Below are 19,278 nucleotides of genomic sequence, written 5' to 3'. Positions count from 1 at the left end.
AAGCCAGACAGGATTTGCTTCTTTTGCTTGCACCACAATGCAGTGCTGAAAGAGGAGGAATCTACATAAAAACGCCTTCCTGGCAACGCCCAAATGCCCTGCTGCCATGCAGATAAACACTGGCAGCGGCAGCAAGTGCATGCCCACAGCCACCCCTTGTTCCTTCACACCTTGTATCAGCTGTAATCCAGTCCAGTCCAGTGCTGCCTGCTGAGCAGCACTGACCAACACTGCCTGGGCCCAGGCTTTTATCTCTGAGGCCCCATTATGATGTCAGAAAGCTGGCTCTGGAATCCTGAGGGCTCCACTATGACACGTGCAAAGTTCCGTCTGAACTTTATATAAGACGGTGAGGCTCAGTCAGTCACTCAGTGTTGCCTGAGAGGGCAACACTGCAACAGCCGGCCGCCAGGCTGTCTTTTTTTTGCACAGCTAGTTGCCTCCAGGAGGCCACAAGAGGGAGACAAGGGACTGCAAAATGGAAAATAGGCATCCACCAACTTTACAGACAACTTCTCCTTGCTCCTACAACCTCCATCCTTGCACAGTTTGTTATTCTTCTAGGTAACATAGTAACAAATCCAAATTGCTGCTCTCTTTGTAGGCAAGCAAGGCTTTGTTGCAACTGCAATTCTTACTTCTTCTTGAAATGTAGGGACGACAGTACATTCCATCACATCCATCTAGTGTACACAGGTAGGTCCATTGTGGCGGGCAGGCGAGCGGGCGGGCTGCTTTATTGGCTGTTTGCTGTTCCCCTACTCCACTCCACTATTTGACTGTTGTGCTGCATCAATCAATCAATCAATCAATCAATCAATCAATCAATCAATCAGTGGCTGGCTCAGGTGCAGCTCTTTAACTTACCTAAAAGGGAGGGCGGAGAGAAGACAAGGAAGGTGAATGAGGTGTTCCAATGTGAAATGCCGGAAACACAGAAACACAGACGACACACAACAAGAGGTGGCAATCTATTCATTAATTGCATTTAATCAATGAGCTCATTATCACTCATGCATTGTCCAACAGGTGTTGAAATAATGGGATTAAAAGGGGAGATCCCTTCAGAAAGACAGAAACAATAGCAAAGACAAAAAACACTTTTGGAATCTGCTTTTAGTCAACACATAAGGAAAGGGTGCACCGGTCCTGGAAATACTGCAATCAATACCAGGTCAATGCGTGGAGTGGACAGAGCAAGCTCTATTTCCATCTCCCTGTTCTAAAAATCCATTTAATATATGGTCCCCAGATAGGGGACGTATCAGATATTAAACTGATAAGAACAGATACTACACTTGATCTTAGCCAAAAGGCCGAGAAGCGATAACCCGAACGGGCCGCGCGTTGCCCGAGCCTGCCCGATACTGCTGTTCAGCCCTTGCAGCGATTCAGCCTACTTCTAGGCAATTCCATGGGGCCCTGCAGGCTCACACACTCACAGCTACACGGGAGGTGAATAAAGGCCGGAGAGGAAGCCAGACAGGATTTGCTTCTTTTGCTTGCACCACAATGCAGTGCTGAAAGAGGAGGAATCTACATAAAAACGCCTTCCTGGCAACGCCCAAATGCCCTGCTGCCATGCAGATAAACACTGGCAGCGGCAGCAAGTGCATGCCCACAGCCACCCCTTGTTCCTTCACACCTTGTATCAGCTGTAATCCAGTCCAGTCCAGTGCTGCCTGCTGAGCAGCACTGACCAACACTGCCTGGGCCCAGGCTTTTATCTCTGAGGCCCCATTATGATGTCAGAAAGCTGGCTCTGGAATCCTGAGGGCTCCACTATGACACGTGCAAAGTTCCGTCTGAACTTTATATAAGACGGTGAGGCTCAGTCAGTCACTCAGTGTTGCCTGAGAGGGCAACACTGCAACAGCCGGCCGCCAGGCTGTCTTTTTTTTGCACAGCTAGTTGCCTCCAGGAGGCCACAAGAGGGAGACAAGGGACTGCAAAATGGAAAATAGGCATCCACCAACTTTACAGACAACTTCTCCTTGCTCCTACAACCTCCATCCTTGCACAGTTTGTTATTCTTCTAGGTAACATAGTAACAAATCCAAATTGCTGCTCTCTTTGTAGGCAAGCAAGGCTTTGTTGCAACTGCAATTCTTACTTCTTCTTGAAATGTAGGGACGACAGTACATTCCATCACATCCATCTAGTGTACACAGGTAGGTCCATTGTGGCGGGCAGGCGAGCGGGCGGGCTGCTTTATTGGCTGTTTGCTGTTCCCCTACTCCACTCCACTATTTGACTGTTGTGCTGCATCAATCAATCAATCAATCAATCAATCAATCAATCAATCAATCAATCAATCAGTGGCTGGCTCAGGTGCAGCTCTTTAACTTACCTAAAAGGGAGGGCGGAGAGAAGACAAGGAAGGTGAATGAGGTGTTCCAATGTGAAATGCCGGAAACACAGAAACACAGACGACACACAACAAGAGGTGGCAATCTATTCATTAATTGCATTTAATCAATGAGCTCATTATCACTCATGCATTGTCCAACAGGTGTTGAAATAATGGGATTAAAAGGGGAGATCCCTTCAGAAAGACAGAAACAATAGCAAAGACAAAAAACACTTTTGGAATCTGCTTTTAGTCAACACATAAGGAAAGGGTGCACCGGTCCTGGAAATACTGCAATACCAGGTCAATGCGTGGAGTGGACAGAGCAAGCTCTATTTCCATCTCCCTGTTCTAAAAATCCATTTAATATATGGTCCCCAGATAGGGGACGTATCAGATATTAAACTGATAAGAACAGATACTACACTTGATCTTAGCCAAAAGGCCGAGAAGCGATAACCCGAACGGGCCGCGCGTTGCCCGAGCCTGCCCGATACTGCTGTTCAGCCCTTGCAGCGATTCAGCCTACTTCTAGGCAATTCCATGGGGCCCTGCAGGCTCACACACTCACAGCTACACGGGAGGTGAATAAAGGCCGGAGAGGAAGCCAGACAGGATTTGCTTCTTTTGCTTGCACCACAATGCAGTGCTGAAAGAGGAGGAATCTACATAAAAACGCCTTCCTGGCAACGCCCAAATGCCCTGCTGCCATGCAGATAAACACTGGCAGCGGCAGCAAGTGCATGCCCACAGCCACCCCTTGTTCCTTCACACCTTGTATCAGCTGTAATCCAGTCCAGTCCAGTGCTGCCTGCTGAGCAGCACTGACCAACACTGCCTGGGCCCAGGCTTTTATCTCTGAGGCCCCATTATGATGTCAGAAAGCTGGCTCTGGAATCCTGAGGGCTCCACTATGACACGTGCAAAGTTCCGTCTGAACTTTATATAAGACGGTGAGGCTCAGTCAGTCACTCAGTGTTGCCTGAGAGGGCAACACTGCAACAGCCGGCCGCCAGGCTGTCTTTTTTTTGCACAGCTAGTTGCCTCCAGGAGGCCACAAGAGGGAGACAAGGGACTGCAAAATGGAAAATAGGCATCCACCAACTTTACAGACAACTTCTCCTTGCTCCTACAACCTCCATCCTTGCACAGTTTGTTATTCTTCTAGGTAACATAGTAACAAATCCAAATTGCTGCTCTCTTTGTAGGCAAGCAAGGCTTTGTTGCAACTGCAATTCTTACTTCTTCTTGAAATGTAGGGACGACAGTACATTCCATCACATCCATCTAGTGTACACAGGTAGGTCCATTGTGGCGGGCAGGCGAGCGGGCGGGCTGCTTTATTGGCTGTTTGCTGTTCCCCTACTCCACTCCACTATTTGACTGTTGTGCTGCATCAATCAATCAATCAATCAATCAATCAATCAATCAATCAATCAATCAATCAATCAATCAATCAATCAATCAGTGGCTGGCTCAGGTGCAGCTCTTTAACTTACCTAAAAGGGAGGGCGGAGAGAAGACAAGGAAGGTGAATGAGGTGTTCCAATGTGAAATGCCGGAAACACAGAAACACAGACGACACACAACAAGAGGTGGCAATCTATTCATTAATTGCATTTAATCAATGAGCTCATTATCACTCATGCATTGTCCAACAGGTGTTGAAATAATGGGATTAAAAGGGGAGATCCCTTCAGAAAGACAGAAACAATAGCAAAGACAAAAAACACTTTTGGAATCTGCTTTTAGTCAACACATAAGGAAAGGGTGCACCGGTCCTGGAAATACTGCAATACCAGGTCAATGCGTGGAGTGGACAGAGCAAGCTCTATTTCCATCTCCCTGTTCTAAAAATCCATTTAATATATGGTCCCCAGATAGGGGACGTATCAGATATTAAACTGATAAGAACAGATACTACACTTGATCTTAGCCAAAAGGCCGAGAAGCGATAACCCGAACGGGCCGCGCGTTGCCCGAGCCTGCCCGATACTGCTGTTCAGCCCTTGCAGCGATTCAGCCTACTTCTAGGCAATTCCATGGGGCCCTGCAGGCTCACACACTCACAGCTACACGGGAGGTGAATAAAGGCCGGAGAGGAAGCCAGACAGGATTTGCTTCTTTTGCTTGCACCACAATGCAGTGCTGAAAGAGGAGGAATCTACATAAAAACGCCTTCCTGGCAACGCCCAAATGCCCTGCTGCCATGCAGATAAACACTGGCAGCGGCAGCAAGTGCATGCCCACAGCCACCCCTTGTTCCTTCACACCTTGTATCAGCTGTAATCCAGTCCAGTCCAGTGCTGCCTGCTGAGCAGCACTGACCAACACTGCCTGGGCCCAGGCTTTTATCTCTGAGGCCCCATTATGATGTCAGAAAGCTGGCTCTGGAATCCTGAGGGCTCCACTATGACACGTGCAAAGTTCCGTCTGAACTTTATATAAGACGGTGAGGCTCAGTCAGTCACTCAGTGTTGCCTGAGAGGGCAACACTGCAACAGCCGGCCGCCAGGCTGTCTTTTTTTTGCACAGCTAGTTGCCTCCAGGAGGCCACAAGAGGGAGACAAGGGACTGCAAAATGGAAAATAGGCATCCACCAACTTTACAGACAACTTCTCCTTGCTCCTACAACCTCCATCCTTGCACAGTTTGTTATTCTTCTAGGTAACATAGTAACAAATCCAAATTGCTGCTCTCTTTGTAGGCAAGCAAGGCTTTGTTGCAACTGCAATTCTTACTTCTTCTTGAAATGTAGGGACGACAGTACATTCCATCACATCCATCTAGTGTACACAGGTAGGTCCATTGTGGCGGGCAGGCGAGCGGGCGGGCTGCTTTATTGGCTGTTTGCTGTTCCCCTACTCCACTCCACTATTTGACTGTTGTGCTGCATCAATCAATCAATCAATCAATCAATCAATCAATCAATCAATCAATCAATCAATCAATCAATCAATCAATCAATCAATCAATCAGTGGCTGGCTCAGGTGCAGCTCTTTAACTTACCTAAAAGGGAGGGCGGAGAGAAGACAAGGAAGGTGAATGAGGTGTTCCAATGTGAAATGCCGGAAACACAGAAACACAGACGACACACAACAAGAGGTGGCAATCTATTCATTAATTGCATTTAATCAATGAGCTCATTATCACTCATGCATTGTCCAACAGGTGTTGAAATAATGGGATTAAAAGGGGAGATCCCTTCAGAAAGACAGAAACAATAGCAAAGACAAAAAACACTTTTGGAATCTGCTTTTAGTCAACACATAAGGAAAGGGTGCACCGGTCCTGGAAATACTGCAATACCAGGTCAATGCGTGGAGTGGACAGAGCAAGCTCTATTTCCATCTCCCTGTTCTAAAAATCCATTTAATATATGGTCCCCAGATAGGGGACGTATCAGATATTAAACTGATAAGAACAGATACTACACTTGATCTTAGCCAAAAGGCCGAGAAGCGATAACCCGAACGGGCCGCGCGTTGCCCGAGCCTGCCCGATACTGCTGTTCAGCCCTTGCAGCGATTCAGCCTACTTCTAGGCAATTCCATGGGGCCCTGCAGGCTCACACACTCACAGCTACACGGGAGGTGAATAAAGGCCGGAGAGGAAGCCAGACAGGATTTGCTTCTTTTGCTTGCACCACAATGCAGTGCTGAAAGAGGAGGAATCTACATAAAAACGCCTTCCTGGCAACGCCCAAATGCCCTGCTGCCATGCAGATAAACACTGGCAGCGGCAGCAAGTGCATGCCCACAGCCACCCCTTGTTCCTTCACACCTTGTATCAGCTGTAATCCAGTCCAGTCCAGTGCTGCCTGCTGAGCAGCACTGACCAACACTGCCTGGGCCCAGGCTTTTATCTCTGAGGCCCCATTATGATGTCAGAAAGCTGGCTCTGGAATCCTGAGGGCTCCACTATGACACGTGCAAAGTTCCGTCTGAACTTTATATAAGACGGTGAGGCTCAGTCAGTCACTCAGTGTTGCCTGAGAGGGCAACACTGCAACAGCCGGCCGCCAGGCTGTCTTTTTTTTGCACAGCTAGTTGCCTCCAGGAGGCCACAAGAGGGAGACAAGGGACTGCAAAATGGAAAATAGGCATCCACCAACTTTACAGACAACTTCTCCTTGCTCCTACAACCTCCATCCTTGCACAGTTTGTTATTCTTCTAGGTAACATAGTAACAAATCCAAATTGCTGCTCTCTTTGTAGGCAAGCAAGGCTTTGTTGCAACTGCAATTCTTACTTCTTCTTGAAATGTAGGGACGACAGTACATTCCATCACATCCATCTAGTGTACACAGGTAGGTCCATTGTGGCGGGCAGACGAGCGGGCGGGCTGCTTTATTGGCTGTTTGCTGTTCCCCTACTCCACTCCACTATTTGACTGTTGTGCTGCATCAATCAATCAATCAATCAATCAATCAATCAATCAATCAATCAGTGGCTGGCTCAGGTGCAGCTCTTTAACTTACCTAAAAGGGAGGGCGGAGAGAAGACAAGGAAGGTGAATGAGGTGTTCCAATGTGAAATGCCGGAAACACAGAAACACAGACGACACACAACAAGAGGTGGCAATCTATTCATTAATTGCATTTAATCAATGAGCTCATTATCACTCATGCATTGTCCAACAGGTGTTGAAATAATGGGATTAAAAGGGGAGATCCCTTCAGAAAGACAGAAGCAATAGCAAAGACAAAAAACACTTTTGGAATCTGCTTTTAGTCAACACATAAGGAAAGGGTGCACCGGTCCTGGAAATACTGCAATACCAGGTCAATGCGTGGAGTGGACAGAGCAAGCTCTATTTCCATCTCCCTGTTCTAAAAATCCATTTAATATATGGTCCCCAGATAGGGGACGTATCAGATATTAAACTGATAAGAACAGATACTACACTTGATCTTAGCCAAAAGGCCGAGAAGCGATAACCCGAACGGGCCGCGCGTTGCCCGAGCCTGCCCGATACTGCTGTTCAGCCCTTGCAGCGATTCAGCCTACTTCTAGGCAATTCCACAATTCCATGGGGCCCTGCAGGCTCACACACTCACAGCTACACGGGAGGTGAATAAAGGCCGGAGAGGAAGCCAGACAGGATTTGCTTCTTTTGCTTGCACCACAATGCAGTGCTGAAAGAGGAGGAATCTACATAAAAACGCCTTCCTGGCAACGCCCAAATGCCCTGCTGCCATGCAGATAAACACTGGCAGCGGCAGCAAGTGCATGCCCACAGCCACCCCTTGTTCCTTCACACCTTGTATCAGCTGTAATCCAGTCCAGTCCAGTGCTGCCTGCTGAGCAGCACTGACCAACACTGCCTGGGCCCAGGCTTTTATCTCTGAGGCCCCATTATGATGTCAGAAAGCTGGCTCTGGAATCCTGAGGGCTCCACTATGACACGTGCAAAGTTCCGTCTGAACTTTATATAAGACGGTGAGGCTCAGTCAGTCACTCAGTGTTGCCTGAGAGGGCAACACTGCAACAGCCGGCCGCCAGGCTGTCTTTTTTTTGCACAGCTAGTTGCCTCCAGGAGGCCACAAGAGGGAGACAAGGGACTGCAAAATGGAAAATAGGCATCCACCAACTTTACAGACAACTTCTCCTTGCTCCTACAACCTCCATCCTTGCACAGTTTGTTATTCTTCTAGGTAACATAGTAACAAATCCAAATTGCTGCTCTCTTTGTAGGCAAGCAAGGCTTTGTTGCAACTGCAATTCTTACTTCTTCTTGAAATGTAGGGACGACAGTACATTCCATCACATCCATCTAGTGTACACAGGTAGGTCCATTGTGGCGGGCAGGCGAGCGGGCGGGCTGCTTTATTGGCTGTTTGCTGTTCCCCTACTCCACTCCACTATTTGACTGTTGTGCTGCATCAATCAATCAATCAATCAATCAATCAATCAATCAATCAATCAATCAATCAGTGGCTGGCTCAGGTGCAGCTCTTTAACTTACCTAAAAGGGAGGGCGGAGAGAAGACAAGGAAGGTGAATGAGGTGTTCCAATGTGAAATGCCGGAAACACAGAAACACAGACGACACACAACAAGAGGTGGCAATCTATTCATTAATTGCATTTAATCAATGAGCTCATTATCACTCATGCATTGTCCAACAGGTGTTGAAATAATGGGATTAAAAGGGGAGATCCCTTCAGAAAGACAGAAACAATAGCAAAGACAAAAAACACTTTTGGAATCTGCTTTTAGTCAACACATAAGGAAAGGGTGCACCGGTCCTGGAAATACTGCAATACCAGGTCAATGCGTGGAGTGGACAGAGCAAGCTCTATTTCCATCTCCCTGTTCTAAAAATCCATTTAATATATGGTCCCCAGATAGGGGACGTATCAGATATTAAACTGATAAGAACAGATACTACACTTGATCTTAGCCAAAAGGCCGAGAAGCGATAACCCGAACGGGCCGCGCGTTGCCCGAGCCTGCCCGATACTGCTGTTCAGCCCTTGCAGCGATTCAGCCTACTTCTAGGCAATTCCATGGGGCCCTGCAGGCTCACACACTCACAGCTACACGGGAGGTGAATAAAGGCCGGAGAGGAAGCCAGACAGGATTTGCTTCTTTTGCTTGCACCACAATGCAGTGCTGAAAGAGGAGGAATCTACATAAAAACGCCTTCCTGGCAACGCCCAAATGCCCTGCTGCCATGCAGATAAACACTGGCAGCGGCAGCAAGTGCATGCCCACAGCCACCCCTTGTTCCTTCACACCTTGTATCAGCTGTAATCCAGTCCAGTCCAGTGCTGCCTGCTGAGCAGCACTGACCAACACTGCCTGGGCCCAGGCTTTTATCTCTGAGGCCCCATTATGATGTCAGAAAGCTGGCTCTGGAATCCTGAGGGCTCCACTATGACACGTGCAAAGTTCCGTCTGAACTTTATATAAGACGGTGAGGCTCAGTCAGTCACTCAGTGTTGCCTGAGAGGGCAACACTGCAACAGCCGGCCGCCAGGCTGTCTTTTTTTTGCACAGCTAGTTGCCTCCAGGAGGCCACAAGAGGGAGACAAGGGACTGCAAAATGGAAAATAGGCATCCACCAACTTTACAGACAACTTCTCCTTGCTCCTACAACCTCCATCCTTGCACAGTTTGTTATTCTTCTAGGTAACATAGTAACAAATCCAAATTGCTGCTCTCTTTGTAGGCAAGCAAGGCTTTGTTGCAACTGCAATTCTTACTTCTTCTTGAAATGTAGGGACGACAGTACATTCCATCACATCCATCTAGTGTACACAGGTAGGTCCATTGTGGCGGGCAGGCGAGCGGGCGGGCTGCTTTATTGGCTGTTTGCTGTTCCCCTACTCCACTCCACTATTTGACTGTTGTGCTGCATCAATCAATCAATCAATCAATCAATCAATCAATCAATCAATCAATCAATCAATCAATCAGTGGCTGGCTCAGGTGCAGCTCTTTAACTTACCTAAAAGGGAGGGCGGAGAGAAGACAAGGAAGGTGAATGAGGTGTTCCAATGTGAAATGCCGGAAACACAGAAACACAGACGACACACAACAAGAGGTGGCAATCTATTCATTAATTGCATTTAATCAATGCGCTCATTATCACTCATGCATTGTCCAACAGGTGTTGAAATAATGGGATTAAAAGGGGAGATCCCTTCAGAAAGACAGAAACAATAGCAAAGACAAAAAACACTTTTGGAATCTGCTTTTAGTCAACACATAAGGAAAGGGTGCACCGGTCCTGGAAATACTGCAATACCAGGTCAATGCGTGGAGTGGACAGAGCAAGCTCTATTTCCATCTCCCTGTTCTAAAAATCCATTTAATATATGGTCCCCAGATAGGGGACGTATCAGATATTAAACTGATAAGAACAGATACTACACTTGATCTTAGCCAAAAGGCCGAGAAGCGATAATCCGAACGGGCCGCGCGTTGCCCGAGCCTGCCCGATACTGCTGTTCAGCCCTTGCAGCGATTCAGCCTACTTCTAGGCAATTCCATGGGGCCCTGCAGGCTCACACACTCACAGCTACACGGGAGGTGAATAAAGGCCGGAGAGGAAGCCAGACAGGATTTGCTTCTTTTGCTTGCACCACAATGCAGTGCTGAAAGAGGAGGAATCTACATAAAAACGCCTTCCTGGCAACGCCCAAATGCCCTGCTGCCATGCAGATAAACACTGGCAGCGGCAGCAAGTGCATGCCCACAGCCACCCCTTGTTCCTTCACACCTTGTATCAGCTGTAATCCAGTCCAGTCCAGTGCTGCCTGCTGAGCAGCACTGACCAACACTGCCTGGGCCCAGGCTTTTATCTCTGAGGCCCCATTATGATGTCAGAAAGCTGGCTCTGGAATCCTGAGGGCTCCACTATGACACGTGCAAAGTTCCGTCTGAACTTTATATAAGACGGTGAGGCTCAGTCAGTCACTCAGTGTTGCCTGAGAGGGCAACACTGCAACAGCCGGCCGCCAGGCTGTCTTTTTTTTGCACAGCTAGTTGCCTCCAGGAGGCCACAAGAGGGAGACAAGGGACTGCAAAATGGAAAATAGGCATCCACCAACTTTACAGACAACTTCTCCTTGCTCCTACAACCTCCATCCTTGCACAGTTTGTTATTCTTCTAGGTAACATAGTAACAAATCCAAATTGCTGCTCTCTTTGTAGGCAAGCAAGGCTTTGTTGCAACTGCAATTCTTACTTCTTCTTGAAATGTAGGGACGACAGTACATTCCATCACATCCATCTAGTGTACACAGGTAGGTCCATTGTGGCGGGCAGGCGAGCGGGCGGGCTGCTTTATTGGCTGTTTGCTGTTCCCCTACTCCACTCCACTATTTGACTGTTGTGCTGCATCAATCAATCAATCAATCAATCAATCAATCAATCAATCAATCAATCAATCAATCAATCAGTGGCTGGCTCAGGTGCAGCTCTTTAACTTACCTAAAAGGGAGGGCGGAGAGAAGACAAGGAAGGTGAATGAGGTGTTCCAATGTGAAATGCCGGAAACACAGAAACACAGACGACACACAACAAGAGGTGGCAATCTATTCATTAATTGCATTTAATCAATGAGCTCATTATCACTCATGCATTGTCCAACAGGTGTTGAAATAATGGGATTAAAAGGGGAGATCCCTTCAGAAAGACAGAAACAATAGCAAAGACAAAAAACACTTTTGGAATCTGCTTTTAGTCAACACATAAGGAAAGGGTGCACCGGTCCTGGAAATACTGCAATACCAGGTCAATGCGTGGAGTGGACAGAGCAAGCTCTATTTCCATCTCCCTGTTCTAAAAATCCATTTAATATATGGTCCCCAGATAGGGGACGTATCAGATATTAAACTGATAAGAACAGATACTACACTTGATCTTAGCCAAAAGGCCGAGAAGCGATAACCCGAACGGGCCGCGCGTTGCCCGAGCCTGCCCGATACTGCTGTTCAGCCCTTGCAGCGATTCAGCCTACTTCTAGGCAATTCCATGGGGCCCTGCAGGCTCACACACTCACAGCTACACGGGAGGTGAATAAAGGCCGGAGAGGAAGCCAGACAGGATTTGCTTCTTTTGCTTGCACCACAATGCAGTGCTGAAAGAGGAGGAATCTACATAAAAACGCCTTCCTGGCAACGCCCAAATGCCCTGCTGCCATGCAGATAAACACTGGCAGCGGCAGCAAGTGCATGCCCACAGCCACCCCTTGTTCCTTCACACCTTGTATCAGCTGTAATCCAGTCCAGTCCAGTGCTGCCTGCTGAGCAGCACTGACCAACACTGCCTGGGCCCAGGCTTTTATCTCTGAGGCCCCATTATGATGTCAGAAAGCTGGCTCTGGAATCCTGAGGGCTCCACTATGACACGTGCAAAGTTCCGTCTGAACTTTATATAAGACGGTGAGGCTCAGTCAGTCACTCAGTGTTGCCTGAGAGGGCAACACTGCAACAGCCGGCCGCCAGGCTGTCTTTTTTTTGCACAGCTAGTTGCCTCCAGGAGGCCACAAGAGGGAGACAAGGGACTGCAAAATGGAAAATAGGCATCCACCAACTTTACAGACAACTTCTCCTTGCTCCTACAACCTCCATCCTTGCACAGTTTGTTATTCTTCTAGGTAACATAGTAACAAATCCAAATTGCTGCTCTCTTTGTAGGCAAGCAAGGCTTTGTTGCAACTGCAATTCTTACTTCTTCTTGAAATGTAGGGACGACAGTACATTCCATCACATCCATCTAGTGTACACAGGTAGGTCCATTGTGGCGGGCAGGCGAGCGGGCGGGCTGCTTTATTGGCTGTTTGCTGTTCCCCTACTCCACTCCACTATTTGACTGTTGTGCTGCATCAATCAATCAATCAATCAATCAATCAATCAATCAATCAATCAATCAATCAATCAATCAGTGGCTGGCTCAGGTGCAGCTCTTTAACTTACCTAAAAGGGAGGGCGGAGAGAAGACAAGGAAGGTGAATGAGGTGTTCCAATGTGAAATGCCGGAAACACAGAAACACAGACGACACACAACAAGAGGTGGCAATCTATTCATTAATTGCATTTAATCAATGAGCTCATTATCACTCATGCATTGTCCAACAGGTGTTGAAATAATGGGATTAAAAGGGGAGATCCCTTCAGAAAGACAGAAACAATAGCAAAGACAAAAAACACTTTTGGAATCTGCTTTTAGTCAACACATAAGGAAAGGGTGCACCGGTCCTGGAAATACTGCAATACCAGGTCAATGCGTGGAGTGGACAGAGCAAGCTCTATTTCCATCTCCCTGTTCTAAAAATCCATTTAATATATGGTCCCCAGATAGGGGACGTATCAGATATTAAACTGATAAGAACAGATACTACACTTGATCTTAGCCAAAAGGCCGAGAAGCGATAACCCGAACGGGCCGCGCGTTGCCCGAGCCTGCCCGATACTGCTGTTCAGCCCTTGCAGCGATTCAGCCTACTTCTAGGCAATTCCATGGGGCCCTGCAGGCTCACACACTCACAGCTACACGGGAGGTGAATAAAGGCCGGAGAGGAAGCCAGACAGGATTTGCTTCTTTTGCTTGCACCACAATGCAGTGCTGAAAGAGGAGGAATCTACATAAAAACGCCTTCCTGGCAACGCCCAAATGCCCTGCTGCCATGCAGATAAACACTGGCAGCGGCAGCAAGTGCATGCCCACAGCCACCCCTTGTTCCTTCACACCTTGTATCAGCTGTAATCCAGTCCAGTCCAGTGCTGCCTGCTGAGCAGCACTGACCAACACTGCCTGGGCCCAGGCTTTTATCTCTGAGGCCCCATTATGATGTCAGAAAGCTGGCTCTGGAATCCTGAGGGCTCCACTATGACACGTGCAAAGTTCCGTCTGAACTTTATATAAGACGGTGAGGCTCAGTCAGTCACTCAGTGTTGCCTGAGAGGGCAACACTGCAACAGCCGGCCGCCAGGCTGTCTTTTTTTTGCACAGCTAGTTGCCTCCAGGAGGCCACAAGAGGGAGACAAGGGACTGCAAAATGGAAAATAGGCATCCACCAACTTTACAGACAACTTCTCCTTGCTCCTACAACCTCTATCCTTGCACAGTTTGTTATTCTTCTAGGTAACATAGTAACAAATCCAAATTGCTGCTCTCTTTGTAGGCAAGCAAGGCTTTGTTGCAACTGCAATTCTTACTTCTTCTTGAAATGTAGGGACGACAGTACATTCCATCACATCCATCTAGTGTACACAGGTAGGTCCATTGTGGCGGGCAGGCGAGCGGGCGGGCTGCTTTATTGGCTGTTTGCTGTTCCCCTACTCCACTCCACTATTTGACTGTTGTGCTGCATCAATCAATCAATCAATCAATCAATCAATCAATCAATCAATCAATCAGTGGCTGGCTCAGGTGCAGCTCTTTAACTTACCTAAAAGGGAGGGCGGAGAGAAGACAAGGAAGGTGAATGAGGTGTTCCAATGTGAAATGCCGGAAACACAGAAACACAGACGACACACAACAAGAGGTGGCAATCTATTCATTAATTGCATTTAATCAATGAGCTCATTATCACTCATGCATTGTCCAACAGGTGTTGAAATAATGGGATTAAAAGGGGAGATCCCTTCAGAAAGACAGAAACAATAGCAAAGACAAAAAACACTTTTGGAATCTGCTTTTAGTCAACACATAAGGAAAGGGTGCACCGGTCCTGGAAATACTGCAATACCAGGTCAATGCGTGGAGTGGACAGAGCAAGCTCTACTTCCATCTCCCTGTTCTAAAAATCCATTTAATATATGGTCCCCAGATAGGGGACGTATCAGATATTAAACTGATAAGAACAGATACTACACTTGATCTTAGCCAAAAGGCCGAGAAGCGATAACCCGAACGGGCCGCGCGTTGCCCGAGCCTGCCCGATACTGCTGTTCAGCCCTTGCAGCGATTCAGCCTACTTCTAGGCAATTCCATGGGGCCCTGCAGGCTCACACACTCACAGCTACACGGGAGGTGAATAAAGGCCGGAGAGGAAGCCAGACAGGATTTGCTTCTTTTGCTTGCACCACAATGCAGTGCTGAAAGAGGAGGAATCTACATAAAAACGCCTTCCTGGCAACGCCCAAATGCCCTGCTGCCATGCAGATAAACACTGGCAGCGGCAGCAAGTGCATGCCCACAGCCACCCCTTGTTCCTTCTCACCTTGTATCAGCTGTAATCCAGTCCAGTCCAGTGCTGCCTGCTGAGCAGCACTGACCAACACTGCCTGGGCCCAGGCTTTTATCTCTGAGGCCCCATTATGATGTCAGAAAGCTGGCTCTGGAATCCTGAGGGCTCCACTATGACACGTGCAAAGTTCCGTCTGAACTTTATATAAGACGGTGAGGCTCAGTCAGTCACTCAGTGTTGCCTGAGAGGGCAACACTGCAACAGCCGGCCGCCAGGCTGTCTTTTTTTTGCACAGCTAGTTGCCTCCAGGAGGCCACAAGAGGGAGACAAGGGACTGCAAAATGGAAAATAGGCATCCACCAACTTTACAGACAACTTCTCCTTGCTCCTACAACCTCCATCCTTGCACAGTTTGTTATTCTTCTAGGTAACATAGTAACAAATCCAAATTGCTGCTCTCTTTGTAGGCAAGCAAGGCTTTGTTGCAACTGCAATTCTTACTTCTTCTTGAAATGTAGGGACGACAGTACATTCCATCACATCCATCTAGTGTACACAGGTAGGTCCATTGTGGCGGGCAGGCGAGCGGGCGGGCTGCTTTATTGGCTGTTTGCTGTTCCCCTACTCCACTCCACTATTTGACTGTTGTGCTGCATCAATCAATCAATCAATCAATCAATCAATCAATCAATCAATCAATCAATCAATCAGTGGCTGGCTCAGGTGCAGCTCTTTAACTTACCTAAAAGGGAGGGCGGAGAGAAGACAAGGAAGGTGAATGAGGTGTTCCAATGTGAAATGCCGGAAACACAGAAACACAGACGACACACAACAAGAGGTGGCAATCTATTCATTAATTGCATTTAATCAATGAGCTCATTATCACTCATGCATTGTCCAACAGGTGTTGAAATAATGGGATTAAAAGGGGAGATCCCTTCAGAAAGACAGAAACAATAGCAAAGACAAAAAACACTTTTGGAATCTGCTTTTAGTCAACACATAAGGAAAGGGTGCACCGGTCCTGGAAATACTGCAATACCAGGTCAATGCGTGGAGTGGACAGAGCAAGCTCTATTTCCATCTCCCTGTTCTAAAAATCCATTTAATATATGGTCCCCAGATAGGGGACGTATCAGATATTAAACTGATAAGAACAGATACTACACTTGATCTTAGCCAAAAGGCCGAGAAGCGATAACCCGAACGGGCCGCGCGTTGCCCGAGCCTGCCCGATACTGCTGTTCAGCCCTTGCAGCGATTCAGCCTACTTCTAGGCAATTCCATGGGGCCCTGCAGGCTCACACACTCACAGCTACACGGGAGGTGAATAAAGGCCGGAGAGGAAGCCAGACAGGATTTGCTTCTTTTGCTTGCACCACAATGCAGTGCTGAAAGAGGAGGAATCTACATAAAAACGCCTTCCTGGCAACGCCCAAATGCCCTGCTGCCATGCAGATAAACACTGGCAGCGGCAGCAAGTGCATGCCCACAGCCACCCCTTGTTCCTTCACACCTTGTATCAGCTGTAATCCAGTCCAGTCCAGTGCTGCCTGCTGAGCAGCACTGACCAACACTGCCTGGGCCCAGGCTTTTATCTCTGAGGCCCCATTATGATGTCAGAAAGCTGGCTCTGGAATCCTGAGGGCTCCACTATGACACGTGCAAAGTTCCGTCTGAACTTTATATAAGACGGTGAGGCTCAGTCAGTCACTCAGTGTTGCCTGAGAGGGCAACACTGCAACAGCCGGCCGCCAGGCTGTCTTTTTTTTGCACAGCTAGTTGCCTCCAGGAGGCCACAAGAGGGAGACAAGGGACTGCAAAATGGAAAATAGGCATCCACCAACTTTACAGACAACTTCTCCTTGCTCCTACAACCTCCATCCTTGCACAGTTTGTTATTCTTCTAGGTAACATAGTAACAAATCCAAATTGCTGCTCTCTTTGTAGGCAAGCAAGGCTTTGTTGCAACTGCAATTCTTACTTCTTCTTGAAATGTAGGGACGACAGTACATTCCATCACATCCATCTAGTGTACACAGGTAGGTCCATTGTGGCGGGCAGGCGAGCGGGCGGGCTGCTTTATTGGCTGTTTGCTGTTCCCCTACTCCACTCCACTATTTGACTGTTGTGCTGCATCAATCAATCAATCAATCAATCAATCAATCAATCAATCAATCAATCAATCAGTGGCTGGCTCAGGTGCAGCTCTTTAACTTACCTAAAAGGGAGGGCGGAGAGAAGACAAGGAAGGTGAATGAGGTGTTCCAATGTGAAATGCCGGAAACACAGAAACACAGACGACACACAACAAGAGGTGGCAATCTATTCATTAATTGCATTTAATCAATGAGCTCATTATCACTCATGCATTGTCCAACAGGTGTTGAAATAATGGGATTAAAAGGGGAGATCCCTTCAGAAAGACAGAAACAATAGCAAAGACAAAAAACACTTTTGGAATCTGCTTTTAGTCAACACATAAGGAAAGGGTGCACCGGTCCTGGAAATACTGCAATACCAGGTCAATGCGTGGAGTGGACAGAGCAAGCTCTATTTCCATCTCCCTGTTCTAAAAATCCATTTAATATATGGTCCCCAGATAGGGGACGTATCAGATATTAAACTGATAAGAACAGATACTACACTTGATCTTAGCCAAAAGGCCGAGAAGCGATAACCCGAACGGGCCGCGCGTTGCCCGAGCCTGCCCGATACTGCTGTTCAGCCCTTGCAGCGATTCAGCCTACTTCTAGGCAATTCCATGGGGCCCTGCAGGCTCACACACTCACAGCTACACGGGAGGTGAATAAAGGCCGGAGAGGAAGCCAGACAGGATTTGCTTCTTTTGCTTGCACCACAATGCAGTGCTGAAAGAGGAGGAATCTACATAAAAACGCCTTCCTGGCAACGCCCAAATGCCCTGCTGCCATGCAGATAAACACTGGCAGCGGCAGCAAGTGCATGCCCACAGCCACCCCTTGTTCCTTCACACCTTGTATCAGCTGTAATCCAGTCCAGTCCAGTGCTGCCTGCTGAGCAGCACTGACCAACACTGCCTGGGCCCAGGCTTTTATCTCTGAGGCCCCATTATGATGTCAGAAAGCTGGCTCTGGAATCCTGAGGGCTCCACTATGACACGTGCAAAGTTCCGTCTGAACTTTATATAAGACGGTGAGGCTCAGTCAGTCACTCAGTGTTGCCTGAGAGGGCAACACTGCAACAGCCGGCCGCCAGGCTGTCTTTTTTTTGCACAGCTAGTTGCCTCCAGGAGGCCACAAGAGGGAGACAAGGGACTGCAAAATGGAAAATAGGCATCCACCAACTTTACAGACAACTTCTCCTTGCTCCTACAACCTCCATCCTTGCACAGTTTGTTATTCTTCTAGGTAACATAGTAACAAATCCAAATTGCTGCTCTCTTTGTAGGCAAGCAAGGCTTTGTTGCAACTGCAATTCTTACTTCTTCTTGAAATGTAGGGACGACAGTACATTCCATCACATCCATCTAGTGTACACAGGTAGGTCCATTGTGGCGGGCAGGCGAGCGGGCGGGCTGCTTTATTGGCTGTTTGCTGTTCCCCTACTCCACTCCACTATTTGACTGTTGTGCTGCATCAATCAATCAATCAATCAATCAATCAATCAATCAATCAGTGGCTGGCTCAGGTGCAGCTCTTTAACTTACCTAAAAGGGAGGGCGGAGAGAAGACAAGGAAGGTGAATGAGGTGTTCCAATGTGAAATGCCGGAAACACAGAAACACAGACGACACACAACAAGAGGTGGCAATCTATTCATTAATTGCATTTAATCAATGAGCTCATTATCACTCATGCATTGTCCAACAGGTGTTGAAATAATGGGATTAAAAGGGGAGATCCCTTCAGAAAGACAGAAACAATAGCAAAGACAAAAAACACTTTTGGAATCTGCTTTTAGTCAACACATAAGGAAAGGGTGCACCGGTCCTGGAAATACTGCAATACCAGGTCAATGCGTGGAGTGGACAGAGCAAGCTCTATTTCCATCTCCCTGTTCTAAAAATCCATTTAATATATGGTCCCCAGATAGGGGACGTATCAGATATTAAACTGATAAGAACAGATACTACACTTGATCTTAGCCAAAAGGCCGAGAAGCGATAACCCGAACGGGCCGCGCGTTGCCCGAGCCTGCCCGATACTGCTGTTCAGCCCTTGCAGCGATTCAGCCTACTTCTAGGCAATTCCATGGGGCCCTGCAGGCTCACACACTCACAGCTACACGGGAGGTGAATAAAGG

General features: G+C 47.7%; 13 non-coding genes across 13 annotated transcripts; all 13 read right to left on the bottom strand.

The window, feature by feature from the left end:
- Positions 1–1,133: 1,133 nt before the first annotated feature.
- Positions 1,134–1,328, bottom strand: LOC142715784 (U2 spliceosomal RNA). Its single transcript, XR_012871120.1, has one exon. It is a non-coding gene; the product is annotated as a U2 spliceosomal RNA (small nuclear RNA).
- Positions 1,329–2,616: 1,288 nt separating this feature from the next.
- LOC142715753 (U2 spliceosomal RNA) lies at positions 2,617–2,807 on the bottom strand. The gene has a single exon (XR_012871091.1). It is a non-coding gene; the product is annotated as a U2 spliceosomal RNA (small nuclear RNA).
- Positions 2,808–4,115: 1,308 nt separating this feature from the next.
- LOC142715752 (U2 spliceosomal RNA) lies at positions 4,116–4,306 on the bottom strand. The gene has a single exon (XR_012871090.1). It is a non-coding gene; the product is annotated as a U2 spliceosomal RNA (small nuclear RNA).
- Positions 4,307–5,626: 1,320 nt separating this feature from the next.
- LOC142715750 (U2 spliceosomal RNA) lies at positions 5,627–5,817 on the bottom strand. Its single transcript, XR_012871088.1, has one exon. It is a non-coding gene; the product is annotated as a U2 spliceosomal RNA (small nuclear RNA).
- Positions 5,818–7,097: 1,280 nt separating this feature from the next.
- Positions 7,098–7,288, bottom strand: LOC142715749 (U2 spliceosomal RNA). Its single transcript, XR_012871087.1, has one exon. It is a non-coding gene; the product is annotated as a U2 spliceosomal RNA (small nuclear RNA).
- A 1,296-nt stretch (positions 7,289–8,584) lies between these two features.
- Positions 8,585–8,775, bottom strand: LOC142715748 (U2 spliceosomal RNA). The gene has a single exon (XR_012871086.1). It is a non-coding gene; the product is annotated as a U2 spliceosomal RNA (small nuclear RNA).
- Positions 8,776–10,071: 1,296 nt separating this feature from the next.
- Positions 10,072–10,262, bottom strand: LOC142715747 (U2 spliceosomal RNA). The gene has a single exon (XR_012871085.1). It is a non-coding gene; the product is annotated as a U2 spliceosomal RNA (small nuclear RNA).
- Positions 10,263–11,558: 1,296 nt separating this feature from the next.
- LOC142715746 (U2 spliceosomal RNA) lies at positions 11,559–11,749 on the bottom strand. The gene has a single exon (XR_012871084.1). It is a non-coding gene; the product is annotated as a U2 spliceosomal RNA (small nuclear RNA).
- A 1,296-nt stretch (positions 11,750–13,045) lies between these two features.
- Positions 13,046–13,236, bottom strand: LOC142715745 (U2 spliceosomal RNA). Its single transcript, XR_012871083.1, has one exon. It is a non-coding gene; the product is annotated as a U2 spliceosomal RNA (small nuclear RNA).
- Positions 13,237–14,520: 1,284 nt separating this feature from the next.
- Positions 14,521–14,711, bottom strand: LOC142715766 (U2 spliceosomal RNA). Its single transcript, XR_012871103.1, has one exon. It is a non-coding gene; the product is annotated as a U2 spliceosomal RNA (small nuclear RNA).
- A 1,292-nt stretch (positions 14,712–16,003) lies between these two features.
- LOC142715744 (U2 spliceosomal RNA) lies at positions 16,004–16,194 on the bottom strand. The gene has a single exon (XR_012871082.1). It is a non-coding gene; the product is annotated as a U2 spliceosomal RNA (small nuclear RNA).
- Positions 16,195–17,482: 1,288 nt separating this feature from the next.
- LOC142715742 (U2 spliceosomal RNA) lies at positions 17,483–17,673 on the bottom strand. Its single transcript, XR_012871081.1, has one exon. It is a non-coding gene; the product is annotated as a U2 spliceosomal RNA (small nuclear RNA).
- Positions 17,674–18,949: 1,276 nt separating this feature from the next.
- LOC142715741 (U2 spliceosomal RNA) lies at positions 18,950–19,140 on the bottom strand. The gene has a single exon (XR_012871080.1). It is a non-coding gene; the product is annotated as a U2 spliceosomal RNA (small nuclear RNA).
- Between the last annotated feature and the right edge of the window lie 138 nt (positions 19,141–19,278).

The sequence above is a fragment of the Rhinoderma darwinii genome, unplaced genomic scaffold (genome assembly GCF_050947455.1).
Source record: "Rhinoderma darwinii isolate aRhiDar2 unplaced genomic scaffold, aRhiDar2.hap1 Scaffold_445, whole genome shotgun sequence".
NCBI lineage: Eukaryota > Metazoa > Chordata > Amphibia > Anura > Rhinodermatidae > Rhinoderma > Rhinoderma darwinii.
This window is presented reverse-complemented; position numbering and strand designations above follow the sequence as displayed.